General features: G+C 35.8%; 1 protein-coding gene across 2 annotated transcripts in view; it reads right to left on the bottom strand.

Moving 5' to 3' along the window:
* The window catches only part of CTNNA3 (catenin alpha 3), a 1,866,967-nt gene that overhangs the window by 1,725,641 nt on the left and 125,219 nt on the right, over positions 1 to 16,107 (bottom strand). The gene's annotated exons all lie outside the window — the stretch shown is intronic.

The raw sequence follows: 16,107 nt of genomic DNA, 5'->3' as shown, positions 1-16,107 counted from the left end.
TAAAAGGTAACCAATGGAATGGAAGAAAACATCTGCAAATAACATATCTGATAAAGGGCTAATATCAAGAATCTATAAAGAACTCATCAAATTTGAAGCCTAAAAAACTAATAATCCAGTTAAGTAATGGGCAGAACACATAAGCAGACATTTCTCCAAAGAAGACATGTAAGTGGCTAACAGACACATGTAAAAATGCTCAATATCACATATCATCAGGGAAATACAAATCAAAACCACAATGATATATCACCTCACACCTGTCAGAATGGTTAAGATTAATAAGTCAGGAAACAATAGTTACTGGTGAGGATGAGGAGAAAGGGGAATCCTCTTACACTGTTGGTGGGAATGCAAACTGGTGCAGTCACTCTGGAGAACAGTATGAAGGTTCCACAAAAAGTGAAAAATAGGGGTCCCTGGGTGGTTCAGCCAGTTAAGCATCTGCCTTCAGTTCAGCTCATGATCCTGGGGTCCTGGGAGCAAGCCCTAGGTTGGGCTCCCTGATCAGCAGGGAGTCTGCTCCTCCTTCTCCCTCTGTTTCTCCCCACCCCACTCGTGCTCTCCCTCTTTCTCTCTCTCTCAAATAAATAAACTCTTTTAAAAAGATATAAATACCTACAATCAGCAATGCACTAATAGGTATTTATCCAAATGATACAAAAATAGTGATCTGAAGGGGCACATCACTCCAATGTTTATAATAGCACTATCAACAATAGCCAAATTATGAGCCCAAGTGTCCACTAATTGATGAATGGATAAAGATGTGGTACTATGTACAATGGAATATTAATAACTCAGCTGTCAAAAGAATGAAATCTTGCCATTTGCAATGATCATGGATGGAACTAGGTTGTATTGTGCTAAATGAAATAAGTCAGAAAAAGCAAATATATGATTTCACACCTATGTGGAATTAAAGAAACAAAACAGATTAACATAGGAGAAAAGAAAGAAAAATAAGATAAAAACAGAGAGGGAGGCAAATCATAAGAGACGCTTAACTATAGAGAACAATCTAAGGGTTCCTGGAAGGGAGGTGAGTATGAGGGACTGGCAAAATGGGTGATGGGCATGAAGAAGAGCACTTGTTGGGGTGAACACTGGGTGTTAAATGTAAGTTAAGGGAATCATTAAATTCTACTTGTGAAACCAATACTACACTATATGTGAACTACCTAGAATTTAAATAAAGTAAAAACAAAAACAAGAGGTAGTATACCCATGAACACAAACACACACACACACACACACACACACACACACTATGGAATATTACCCAGAAAGGAAAAGAATGAAATCTTGCCATATGCAATGACATGGATGAAGACTGAAAGTATTACACTAAGTGAAATAAGTCTGTCAAAGAAAGACAAATACTATATGATTTCACTCATATATAGAACTTAAGAAAGAAAAGAGATGAACATAAGGAGGAAATAAAGAGAGCCAAACCAGGAAACAGACTCTTAACAATACAGAACAAACTGAGGGTTACTGGAGAGGAGGCCGGTGGGTAGATGAGTTAAACAGGTGATAGGTATTAAGAAGGGCACTTGCGATTGTATGTTGTATTTAAGTGATGAATCACTGAATTCTACATCTGAAATTAATATTTCATTGTATGTTAACTAACTGGAATTTAATAAAAACTTAAAAAGAAAAAAAAGAGGCTCTTGAGAGTAAGAGCTGCAATGATCCTGGTCACTGTGGCACTACCACTTCTACAACAGTTCCTACTCTATTGCATATATCCAATACATTGAATATGTGTTGCTGAATGAATATGTGAATAAACATTATTCAACTTTCCTTTAAGAAAAATGTGTTGTTCCCTATATAACACAACCCCATCCTAGGTATCCAAGATCTAGAGATTAATATAATGCAATTGGGTAGAAGAAGAATAAATGAAACAAGATGGGATTGGGAGGGAGACAAACCATAAGTGACTCTTAATCTCACAAAACAAACTGAGGGTTGCCGGGGGGAGGGGGTTTGGGAGAAGGGGTTGGGATTATGGACATTGGGGAGGGCATGTGATTTGGTGAGTGCTGTGAAGTGTGTAAACCTGGTGATTCACAGACCTGTACCCCTGGGGATAAAAATATATGTTTATAAAAAATAAAAAAATTTAAAAAAAAAAAAAAAAAAAAAAAAAAAAAAAAAAAGAAAAATGTGTTGTTCCCTATATAACACAACCCCATCCTAGGTATCCAAGATCTAGAGATTAATATAATGCAATTTTGCAATTTCACAAATGAGAGCCAACAAACACTGATACAATCTAAGCAGGGGTCAAGCAGAGATCTGTACAAAGTACTAAGAGGCATAGAGAAGGACCATGTTCCAGCTATTTATTATCAAGGATAGCTGGTTTACATAATTTAGCCAGTTCACTGTCAAATTGTCTCATATCAGGAAAAAAACTGACTATTTTCCTAATAGAAAAAAAGTACAAATCCCTTTATATTACCATCCATTTGTTTAAAAGTCTATACATGAGGAGTCTGTTCTTTAGAAATATCATTTCCAATCTTTCTTTTAACCCTTTTACTCTGAAGTTTAATGAATAGAAAATTTCACTTTTAAAATACATACAAATAAAGAACTACATCTTTCCTTCAAGAAATCCCACTCTATAAAAGCAACTTGTTGGAGTGCCTGGGTAGCTCAGTGGGTTAAAGCCTCTGCCTTCGGCTCAGGTCATGATCCCAGGGTCCTGGGATCAAGCCCTGCATCGGGCTCTCTGCTCAGCAGGGAGCCTGCTTCATCGTCTCCCTTCCTGCTTCTCTGCCTACTTGCGATCTCTCTCTGTCAAATAAATAAATAAATAAAATCTTTAAAAAAAAAAAAAAAGCAACTTGTTGAAGCTCTTGAAAATACCATAAGAACTTAGTTCAGGTTTTTAATCTTCAAAAAAAATCAGTTATGAAATGCCTGCTTGAATTATGTCCTGAAGTATATATTCTACAAAGATATATATAGATATATATAGAGAAAGAGGCATATATATATACATATATATATATATATATGCATACTTGTACATATATAAATGTAATATGTGAAAACTTCTGAATATACAAAAATCTGATATGTAAAAGGTTTATATGATCATATAAATAAACTCCAAAAGTAAAAAAAAAAAAAAGAAAGAAAAGTTATTGGCTTTATAAATCGACATATTATGAAATATTCCTCACTTTATAGAAGATACTTGCATGGTACTTTTAAATAGAGAGTTCCTTTGCTACATTCAACAGTACAATACTGCTTTCTAAAAGTCATTGTACTGATTATAAACCTCAAAATGCAGAAAAAACTGTATAAGCAAAACATCCAGAGGAGAAAGGGGAACAACCAAAATGAAAAGAAGCAAACACTAAAGATCAAATTTCGTCCAACTTTTACAATGAACATTATATTTATTATTCAGTTAAGATTTCTAGTATATGTGTCTGGCCATCCTTCTGTGTTTTAATATACCATACCAAGTAACGTGCAGTGATGCATATTAATTGATTCAATATTTAATACCATACTCCATTATAATAGAGTTCTCAGGCTGAGAACCAAACCAGAACCAAACCCCCTAGTTTGGGGTTTGGTTTTATCTGTTTCTAATTGGGAAACAGCCATTTGAATTTAAGAACTCCTAAAAGGTAGGATCCTGAATTTAACTGTGGAGCAGATTGATTTTTTTCCTCCCCTTGGCAGAGAAAAGAGGAGGGTGACTTCAACTAGATCCTAAACTTACATGGATGTTTAAAAAAAAAATAAAAAGACCTTGTTTACAATGTTTGAGACAGTTTTGACTGCAAGGAGCAAAAATGTTTTGTATGTTAAAGGAAAACCTTATCGTGGCAGAGAAAAAGGCCAAAAAGCTAGCCATTGCTGTGTAGACTCAAGCTTGAAAGCTCCAAGAGTATCTGCAGCAGCTGCAAGGACATCAGCACGCCCTATGGACTCAGAATGTAGCTGCATATAGCGGCCATTGTAAAATGCTGGCTATGTTTTATTTCCTTTTCATTATCTCCAAACTCTGTAAAGTCTTACTACAAGGCATAATTTTGTTCCAGCCAAAGCACAGTAACTAAACCAGATTTCTTTCCCACCTGAAAATGGACAAAATATATGAAAAAAGAATTGTGAAGGCACTGTGCATCCAGCAATAAAGGACAGCAGTCTCTGAAAAATGGGAAGCAAGTAACATGAGCCCTTTGATAGCCCTTGCTTATTGCCTTGAGAGACTTTCCAGGCCACAGTTAGGAAGGGAAAATTAAGACAGAGCCTGACAAACTCTCTGAGTTGAAAAGACAGAACTAAGAGTCTTCTGAGATTATGGCAGCTAAAGTACACAGAAGAGGGAATGAGAAAGAAGAGAGATACACAGAGAGAACTCCAAAGATTTGCAGAAGCTTCCTCTTGAGTATTCAGCTGAATACTAATTAATGCACACATGGGAAGAAACCATCTAAGACTGGAGAAAAGCTCTCAAAAAGGCTTTAAGGTAACAGTACTTGGCACTCACACAGCACTGGAAATAGTATTTGTTCCTACCACCAGCGAGGAAAACTTTATGACTTGTGGGATATATGGTAGAGTACATAAAGAGCTTGCCTAAATAGTGGGGAATCATTAGCCCTAAACTGAACATTGCCCCAGTATCCGCTAACAAAGGAATTCAGAGAAAGCAGAATTTCTACCCTCAAGGCATTAATCATACATCAGAGAATGGCTGTGGCCAGCTAATGACAACAGGAGGAGAGTATATTGAGTTAACTAAAGTAGAAGGTGATAGGCAATCTGGCACTATTGTGCACCATTAAGAACACTCAAAATGAGCTGAGAAATGTTTTGATAGGGCTAATTCTATAAAATTATGAATGCTTATAAAATATAAAATTTGATGGGGATCATTTCAATAAAACTGAAGGAAACATCTCCTCACATCATAGTTAGGATATAGTAGAAATTCTCTTAAGAGACCCTCTCTTAACCATAGTTCTACATTAATCAATTCTTTGTATTCCCTCTCAAACGTAGTAATGATCCCTTCTTTCTGCTCAATATGAAAGGATTATCTCAAGTAATAGATAGAGCTCTCCTGCTCCCACTAATTGAAGTATACCAAGAGAAGTATACCAAAAGACTATCAATTTGTTCCACAATCTTTTCATGAAATTATAATTATGTAATTTTAATGAATATGTAAACTTATCAGATAATAGTATAAGAAAAGATCTGTTATTTCTTCAAAAATTAATTTAAATGCTTGGAGCCAATAAAAATGAGTTTAAAAATTTGTCAAATTGAGTCTGGGAGAAAAAAATGGCAAAAGTGGAGGCAAAATGAGGGAAAAAATTATAAAATAGCAAGAAGTATTCTTCAGTTTGGTAGCTTCTCAAGTGTCATTAAGTTCTCTTTCATAAACACCAAAATTAATAATCTTACTCATTGTAGTATGGGTTTGGTTTAGGCAAAAAGAATTGTATGAGACTCAATTAACAGAACTATATCAAAATTGGGAGTTGGACTAACATCAAGAAATTAGCTAATGTTCATAAATCACCCATTAAGATAAAATAAATTTTTAAGGGGTGTGTCTGTGTGTAGAAAAATAAATGCACTTTTCACTTCCAATTGAATTCGGAATTTCAATTCCAAATTCTCATTCCAAAAATGAGAACAAACATATCTTAAAGCAAATACTGTGTTGTATTGCAAAATACTGGAAATAGCTTAAATTTCACTCTTACTTAGGCAAACCTGAATTATATATTTATATGTAAAACACATTAGTCCACACAAAAATATTAATGTTTTTAATGTGTAAAATATTTTATACAATATAACTATAATCTATCTAATGCATTTCAATATAAAGGTAGTTTTTAAAATAGGGCTAATTGATGAAACTTCAAAAATTTGAAAGAATGATGAATTACTCCTAAAAGTTGCCAAAAAACTGAAAAAATAATTTCATGTCATATGTAAAACTGATGATAATTTTAAGGCAATAAAATACATAAAATATCTGAGTATTATGTTTAAGATTGCAATTCCTATATTATCTCCAAGTATTATGAGTATCATGTATTTAAAGCTATTTATAGTAAAACAAAGTGACAAGAACAAATAGCTACCCATATTTTACAATGAACAATAAAAAGATAATAATATGAATTTACAACTTAATTAAATGGTCAGACTTTGACTGGAACAGCTGCCCATAACTGCTATTACATTTATTTCCAAACACCCTATTGATCAATATGCCATCAAAAACATTTCTTTAATATTATTCTTGATGTCAATTTAATTCTTTTGAGGAAAAATCTAAATCTTGCAGTTAATATGTTAGACTAAAGTTAATTATCTATTACTTTTTCCAATATTTCATTTTCTCCCTAAGTATGAGCAAGCCTGGATTATATTATACTGAGTTAACAATAATTTATATCCTTGATTTTCTTCATATCTGGTAAAAAAAATTCATTATGCTTTGAAACTGGGAATGACAATATTATCATTTTTTTTCTAAAAAAAGATATCTAACCCTTAAAAAGAGCTCATTCATTGATACAACAAATATTCATTCAGTAATATAGTATGAAAAGCACTATGAATTATACAATGATGACCAAAGCATGATCTCTGCCAGGTGGATACCCTGGATTTCCCTAAGTAGGAAGCAAGCTATTTTTTTAAAGATTTTATTTATTTGACAGAGAGAGACACATTAAGTAAAATAAACCAGGTTCAGAAAGTCAGCTTAATTTCATTTATATGTGGACTCCAAAACAGTCAAATTCTTTTGTTGTTGTTGTTGTTGTTGTTGTTGTTTTTATTTCTTTTCAGCATAACAGAATTCATTGTTTTTGCACCACACCCAGTGCTCCATGCAATTGCCCTCCTTAATACCCTCCACCTGGCTCCCCCAACCTCCCACCCCCGCCCCTTCAAAACCCTCAGATTATTTTTCAGAGTCCATAGTCTCTCATGGTTCACCGCCCCTTCCAATTTCCCTCAACTCTCATCTCCTCTCCATCTCCCTATGCAGAACAGTCAAATTCTTGAAGCAGAGTGTAGAATAATGGTTGCCAGGATCTTTGGTGGTGGTGGTGGGGGGGGGGGGGGTTGGAGGGGGCTAATAAAGAGATAATAGTCAAAGGGTACAAAGTATCAGGTTTGCAACATAAATAAACTGGATCTATTTTACAACATAGAGCTATGATCAATAATACTGTATTGTATATTTAAAATTCACTAAGAGTGTAGATCTGATGTTAAGTGCTATTATCACAAAAAAACACACAGACAAACAAAGAAGTGGGGAAGGGAGGAAACTTTTGAAAGTGATGAATAAGTTTCTAGCACTGATTGTGAGGTTGGTTTCATGGGTATATAGTTACTAACAAACACATCAAGTTGTATATATTAAATATCAGTTTTTCATACCTCAATAATACCTCAATAAGTCAGTTTTTAATAGATTTTGTATTTCAAAAGACATCAAGAAAGTGAAAAGACAACCCACAGAATGGGAGAAAATATTTGTAAATCATATAACCAGTAAGAGACTTATATCCACAGTCTACTTTAAAAATCCTTACAATTCAATAATAAAAAGACAAATAATCCAATTTTTTTAAATGGGAAAAGAATCCAAATAAATATTTCTCCAAAGAAGAAATATAAATGGCCAATAAGCATATAAAAATATTTTCTATCAAAAATATGATCTAGTTACTAAAGCTTAATTAAAAATGTACAAAGGATTTAGTAAGGTCCTTAGTAGAGGTTATTTTTTGATTGTTTAAAGACAGCCATTTTTTTAGTAATCAAAAGCAAAGGACTAAAAACTATTTGTATAGGAGGTAAAAGGAAAGAGAATGAATGTATATATGAATGAGTACTGGAAACAGTCATTATAATAACTGTTATATATGGTGAATAATTATTATAATGACATAGTAGAAAAGTAGTATGTACATTGAAACTAACTTTTCTCCATGAGAGGAATATAAGATCATTAAGAGTGAGGGAAAGGAATGCCTGGGTGATTCAGTGGGTTAAAGCCTCTGCCTTCGGCTCAGGTCATGATCTCAGGGTATTGGGCTCTCTGCTCCATGGGGAGCCTGCTTCCTCATCTCTCTCTGCCTACTTGTGATCTCTGTCTGTCAAATAAATAAATAAAATCTTAAAAAAAAAAAAAAAAGAGTGGGGTAAAGTATGCTGAAAACTCTCCTTTACAATGCTGAAGCAAAACCCTGAGCAGAAGGCACCTCTCAGAAATCCCCAGGAACCCTAGAGTCCACTATATAGCTAAAACACAAAACTGGAGCTGTAACAATTAGTTCTCTTTGGCACAAAAATTAACAGAAGCTTTAACTCTCTTTTCATTTTACCTCTCCAATCAATAATAAAATTAGTCTGAGAAATATGAGATTCTTAGCAAGTCACAATTGAAACACTATTGGAAGTCTTTGAATTCTCAGTTCTTTTTTCTAAGACAAAGTCAGCAAACTATGGAAAACAGGCTAAATCTAGTCTGAACTGCTTGTATGAACAACCCACAAGCTAAAAATGACTTTTCCATTTTTTAAACATGGAATATTTTCTTAGTTTTAAGTGTACAATATAATGATTCAACAATTCCATACATCACCCCGTGCTCCTCAGGACAAGGGCACTCCTTAATCCCCATCACATATTTAATTCATCCTCCACTTCCCTCCCCTCTGGTAACCATCAGTTTGCTTTCCCTAGTTAAGAGTCTGTTTTTTGACTTTTCTCTTTCTTTTTTCCCCTTTGCTCATGTGTTTTGTTTCTTAAAATCCATATATGAGGGAGATCATATCATATTTGTCTTCTACTGACTAACTTATTTCATTTTAAAATGTAAAAAAAAAAAGTAAAAAGCATTTTTAATGGTTGGGGAAATGCTCATGGACTGGAAGAACTACCCAGTCAAATTACAGTAGTTCCTCATGCTGTTTCATCTTTGAAACGGGTTGAACTACCTATTAACTTGGTGGTGACTTTTGCCATTGCATTCCACTCTAGGTCATATTTCAGTTCCAGAAGTTTATTCTGCTTTGCCAAGCAAAACAATGTAATATATCTTGCCAATAAAAAGACAGCAAATATCAGTAGTGGAACAGAACCTATTTCAAGAGGCCAAGGGACAACTCTGTAAATAAGTTACATCTTAGTGGTTTCTTACTACTCACATCATACTCTAATGATGTGAAGAAATTAGTTCTTGTCTCAAATTAATATACTTTCACTAGTAAGGTTAGAGTTAAAAATATGACTGGAATTTAGGAATGTTTCAGCTACCAAACAGATGAAATGACATAAATGTATATATATTCCATCTCACCTATTTTAAGGAAGACTTCTCACTGTGTTTTTTGTGCTGCTGGGACCACTTAAAAAATTAATTGAAGAAATTTCTGAGCAAAAAGGAAGAAAAGAGAGTTTTCACTCTTTAAATGTGTACATACTACTATATAGTAGGCAATACTGTTTTTTTCTTCTGTGAATACAGTGTCACTTTTGAAAGTTGTCTCTGTCTGACTGTGGACTATAAGTGCAATGCCTGTTACCTATTAAAATGTTAGCTGAAGCAATCTTGAAAAAAAATCTTGAACAAAATTGGAGATATCACAATCCCAGATTTCAAGATATACTATTAAGTGGTAGCAATAAAAATAGTATGGTACTGGCACAAAAACAGGCATATACATCAATGGCTCAGAATACAGAGCCTGGAAATACACCTATAATTACATGGTCAATTAATCTTCAACAAAGGAGGCAAGAATATACAATGGGGAAAAAACAGCATCTTCAACAAATGGCTGGGAAAACTGAACAGCTATATTCAAAAGAATGAAACTGTACCAGTTTCATACATCATACATAAAAATAAACTCAAAATGGATTTAAGATCTAATTATGAGACCCCAAACCATAAAGATACTAGAAGAAAGCACAGGCAATAATTTCTCCAGCACTGGCTATAGCAACATTTTTCTAAACATGTCTTCTGAGGAATGGGAAACAAAAGCAAAAATGAACTATTCAGTCTACATCAAAATAAAATGCTTCTACACAGCAAAGGAAACAACCAATACAACTAAAAGACAACTTATTGGAAATACAAATCAAAAGCACAATGAGATACTACCTCACACCAGTCAGAATGGCTAAAATTAACAAGTCAGGAAATGACAGATGCTGGAGAGGATGAGGAGAAAGGGGAACCCTCCTACATTCTTGGTGGGAATGCAAGCTGGTGCAACCACTCTGGAAAACAGCATGGAGGTTCCTCAAAAAGTTGAAAATAGAGTTACCCTATGACCAAGCCATTGCACTACTATACCTAAGATACAAACGTAGCGATCCCAAGGGGCACATGCACCTGAATGTTTATAGCAGCAATGTCCACAATAGCCAAACTATGAAAAGAACCTAGATGTCCATCAACAGATGAATGAATAAAGAAGATGTAATATATATAAAATGGAATACTATGCAGCCATCAAAAGAAATGAAATCTTGTCATTTGCGATGACATGGATGAAACTAGAGGGTATTGTGCTTAGCAAAATAAGTCAATCAGAGAAAGACAACTATCATATGATCTCCCTGATATGAGGAAGTGGAGATGCAATGTTGGAGGTTTGGGGGGTAAGAAAAGAATAAATGAAACAAGATGAGATCAGGAGGGAGACAAACCATAAGAGACTCTTAATGTCGGGGCACCTGGGTGGCTCAGTGGGTTAAGGCCTCTGCCTTCAGCTCCGGTCATGATCCCAGGGTCCTGGAATCGAGCCCTGCATCGGGCTCTCTCCTCAGCAGGGAGCCTGCTTCCTTCTCTCTCTCTGCCTGCCTCTCTGCCTACTTGTGATCTCTCTCTGTCAAATAAATAAATAAAATCTTAAAAAAAAAAAAAAAAGAGAGAGAGACTCTTAATGTCACAAAACAAACTGAGGGTAGCTGGGGGGAAGGGGGTAGGGAGAGGGTGGTGGGGTTATGGACATTGGGGAGGGTATGTGCTACGGTGAGTGCTGTAAACCTGGCAATTCACAGACCTGTACCCCTGGGGCTAATAATACATTATATGTTTATAATAAATTAAAAAAGATTTTTTTAAAAAGACAACCTAGAATAGGAGAAGATATTTGCAAATGGTATATCCAATAAAGGGCTAGTATATAAAATATATAAGGAACTTATACAACTCAACACAAAAAAAATCCCACAAATAATCCAATTTAAAAATGGGCAGAGTACCTGAATAGACATTTTTCCAAAGACATACAGATGGCCAACAGGCACATGAAAAGATGCTCAACATCACTCACCATCAGAGAGATGCAAATAACAACCATGATGAGATATCACCCCACACCTGTCAGAATGGCTAAAATAAATAAACACAAGAATCAACAAGTGTTGACAAGGACACAGAGAAAAAGGAACTCTCATGAACTGTTGGAAATGCAAACTGTTTTCCAGCTTTTCTGGAAAAGAGTATGGAGGTTCCTCAAAAAAATAAAAATAGAACTACCGTATTATCCAGTAATTCCACTACTAGGTATTTACCCAAAGCATATGAAAACGGTAATTCACAAAAAGATATATGCATCCCTATGTTTACTGCATTATTTATAACAGCCAAAATGTGAAAGCACCCCAAGTGTACATTCATAGATGAATGGATAAAGAAGATATGGCATATATCAATTGAATATTACTTGACCAACAAAAATGAATGAAATATTGTCATTTGCATAGATCCATAGAGTATAATGCTGAGTGAAATGTCCGTCAGAGAAAGACAAATACCACATGATTTCACTCATATGTGGAATTAAGAAACAAAATAAAAGAAAACAGACAAACCAAAAAATAGATTTTTAACTATAGAGAACAAACTGATGGTTACCAGAGGGGAGGTGGGTGGAGGGATGGGTGAAGTGAGTGAAGGGGATTAAGAGTATACTTATCAGGGCACCTGGGTGGCTCAGTGGGTTAGGCCTCTGCCTTCGGCTCAGGTCATGATCCCAGGGTCCTGGGATCGGGCTTTCTGCTCTGCAGGGAGCCTGCTTCCTCCTCTCTCTCTGCCTACTTGTGATCTCTGTCAGATAAATAAAGAAAAAATCTTAAAAAAAAAAAAAAGAGTATACTTATCATGATGAGCACTGAGTAAGGTACAGAACTACTGAATCACTACATTGTACACCTGAAATTAGTATAACATTGCATGTTAACTAGACTGGAATTAAATTTTTTAATTAAAAAAATAGTTGGGGGAAAATAAAAAAATAATATTTCATGAGATGTGAAAATTATATAGAATTAAAATTTCAGTGTACATAAAGTTTTATTAGAACATAGCTATTTTTGTTTATTGACTGTGTATATCTATGGCTGCTTTCCTACTTCAGTGAGAGTTGAGTAGTTGCAACATACAGCACAGGCCCTCAAAGCTTAAAATATTGACTATGTGGTTCTGTACAGAAAATGCTTACTAATACCTCATCTGAGATAATGAACAAATATACTTAAAAAAATTTCAAGTGATCTGAAAAAAAAGTTAATAGAACCAACAAGTTTCTCTATTTTGATGCACAAGAATGTGGCTCTAAAAAATCAGTTCCTTTTCATAAAATCTTTAGTTGGCTTTCATGTTTGAAGCAAAACATATGGACCTCCCTGAAAGCCCCAGACAACATAAAGTCTGATTTATCCCTTAAAAGTATAACATTTGACCCAGCATTTTTTTTGGCTACAGTATTTATATATCTAATAATTTTAGCATCTCAGGAATTTTCCATATGCCTCAGTTAAATGGTTCACTGAAGAAAATTCAGCCAGCTCCAAATAATGCTTCCAGTGTAGTACCAAAAAGAGTCATGAATTTTCTTCTCACTCCAAAGCATAATATTGAGAAACTATATAGCACGGTCAATGATGAGGGAGCAGGAGGCTGGCTGAGGACAAAGCAAGAGCTGGCGCCTTGCACCCCCCCTTCACCCTTTCCCCTCCAGAAGTGTAGCATCCCTCAGGCAGCCCTGACTGCCATGAACAATAAGCAAATAGTTAACTTGCAGAGCTCACAATCCTGCTAGACAGGAGTCTCCCTTGGCTTACAAATGTCCTAAATCTCACTAACAAAGACGATTGATAGCAGGATTGTGAGACCCCACCAAAAAGTCTCCCAAAGATCTTAATGTTAATGGCTGGTCTAAAGACAACATTGATCCAGCAGCAAGGGCAAGGCCTCCGGCAGGCCTGGAACATCCTGGCACCTTGTAGGCCCTCTTTAGCATATGAAAACTCCACTGACACCTCCCTTCCCCTCACCTTCCCCCAACCGCAGGGTACATAACCTGCCATCCCTCACAACCCGGGGCAGCAGCTCTTCCTGCCCACGGGTCCTGTCCCCGTGCTTTAATAAACCACCATTTTGCACCAAAGATGTCTCAAGAATTCTTTCTTGGTCATCGGTTCCGGACCTCAGCCCACCAAACCTCACCTAGGTTCTAGAACTTCATCATATGGCGCCCGAACGTGGGGCTGTGAGTCTTTACATTTGGACTCTGAGCTTCGGTGCAAAATTGGTGAGTACTTTCTTTCCGTTTACTCTGATTTCAGGGGCTTTTCAAGGAGTATGGTCTTATTGGAACACTTGCTTGTCAATTGCTCAGGCTGTAATCCTCTAGCCCGTGGCTACTCTATGGGGAGGAGAGCGTCTGCCTTTTGGCTGTAAGCTAGTACCCTGGCCGGAATGGCAATAAGACCCAGAAACTTGATGGCCTCACTCTATTCCTGTTCTTATAGAAAGTTGTCTCTCTTGGGCACGGGACAGCCAACTAAGTCACCAGGACGGCTGCCAATCTTAAGACTCCCGTGTGAGGTTTCCTCCTGAATGATCTAATGTGATCCCCTCCACATGCCCAGTCTAGCCACTTCTGGCCGCGGGACCTCCACTGGGAGCCGGCCGAAACCAGCACCCGATTGAATTAAAACGCAACCGGGGACCGTTTCCTAGGGAAGTTGGCTGTAAGGACCACATGTGTTGGAATGTCGCATAGACCATGATGGATTTCAGTCTTTACTGTTTCTCGTCAGTGTCTTCTGCAAACCGCCTAAAGCTATGAAATTAGGTAATTTCCCTTGCCAAAACTTCTCTAGCGTTTTTGTGGGTTAATATGGCAAAACAGTATGCAGTCTTCAGGACATTTCTAGAACTTCATCAGTCAATAGCCAGTTCACCTAGGTTGCTCACTAACTTTCTATAAAGTCCCAAGCAAGTCATAATTTTTTGACATCAATCTCCTTATTTTGCAAAAACAAAATTATGGAACACAATTAGGAAAAATAAGTGAAAGCCTTTAGTCCCAAGAGAAAAGTGTGAGGTAAATGCAGAAGTATTTTCACTGACATATTAATATTTTATATCTTTTTGTGTGAAGATTTATAATGTCAAAATAAAAGCCATTCCTATAAAACTTCCAGAACAATTTCTTTTTTTTTTTAAGTTTTTGTTTAAATTCCAGTTAGTAACATACAGTGTTTCAGGGGTATAATTTAGTGATTCAACACTTACATACGACACGGGGTGCTCATCACAGCAAGTGCACTTATCCATATCACCTATTTCACCCATCCCCCCACCCACCAACCTTTGGGTAACCACTATGTGGCTGCTTCTTGATTTGCCCCTCTCTTTTTTTTCCCTATGTTCTTTTGTTTTGTTTCTTAAGCTCAACATGAGTGAAATTAAATGGTCTTTTTCTTACTGATTTATTTCAGTTAGTAGAATATTCTCTAGCTCCATCCATGTTGTTGCAAATGACAAGATTTCATTCTTTTCTTTGGCTGAATAACACTGCATTGTATTTATATACCACCGCTTCTTTATCCATTCATTAGTTGATGGACAATTGGGCTGTTTCCATAAACTGGCTATCATAGATAATGCTGCTATAAACATCAGGGTGAATGTATCCCTTTGAATTAGTATTTTTGTATTCTTTGTGTAAATAACTAGTAGTGCAATTGCTGAATTATAGGGTAGTTTTATTTTTAATTTTTGGAGGAACCACTATATTGTTTTCCACTGTGGTTACTCCAGCTGCATTCTCACCAACAGTACAGGAGGGTCCCCTTTCTCCACATCTTCACCAACACCAGTTGATTCTTGTGTTCTTGATTTTAGCCATTCTGACAGTGTAAGGTGATATATCATTTTTGATTTGTATTTCTCTGATGACTAGTGATACTGAGCATCTTTGCACGTGTCTGTTGGCCATCTGTATGTCTTTTTTGCAAAAACGTCTGTTCATATATTCTGCCGATTTTTAATTGGATTATTCATTTTGGGGGCGTTGAGTTTTAGAAGTTCTTTATATATTTTGGATACTAACCCTTTCTCAGATATGTCATCAGCAAACACCTTCTCCCATTCCATAGGTTCCCTTTTCATTTTGTTGACATTTCCTTCACTGTACAGGCTTTTATTGTGATGAAGTCCCAATAATTTATTTTTGCTTCTGTATCCCTCCTGTAGAGGAGACATATCTAGTAAGAAGTTGCTACAGCCAGTGTCAAAGAGGTTACTGCCTGTACTCTCCTCTAAGATTTTTCTGGTTTCCTATCTCACATTTATATCCTTAAACTATTTTGTATTTATTTTTGCATATGGTATGAGAAAGTGGTTTCTGAAAACTATAAAATATTGATGAAAGAAATTGGAGATGATGCAAGAAGCAGAAAGACATTCCATGCTCATAGATTGGAAGAATAAATATTGCTAAAATGTCTACGCTACCCAAAGCAATCTATATATTTAATGTAATCCCCATTAAAATACCACCAGTGTTTTTCACAGAACAAAATAAATAATCCTAAAATTTGTATGGAACCACAAAGACCCCAAATAGCCAGAGCAACCTTGAAAACAAAAAGCAAAGCTGGATGTATCATAAATCTGGACTTCAAATTACATTTACAAAGCTGTAGTGATCAAAACAGTATGGTACTGGCACAAAACAGACATACAGATCAACAGAACAGAAT

The sequence above is a fragment of the Mustela lutreola genome, chromosome 4, assembly GCF_030435805.1.
Source record: "Mustela lutreola isolate mMusLut2 chromosome 4, mMusLut2.pri, whole genome shotgun sequence".
Taxonomy (NCBI): domain Eukaryota; kingdom Metazoa; phylum Chordata; class Mammalia; order Carnivora; family Mustelidae; genus Mustela; species Mustela lutreola.
This window is presented reverse-complemented; position numbering and strand designations above follow the sequence as displayed.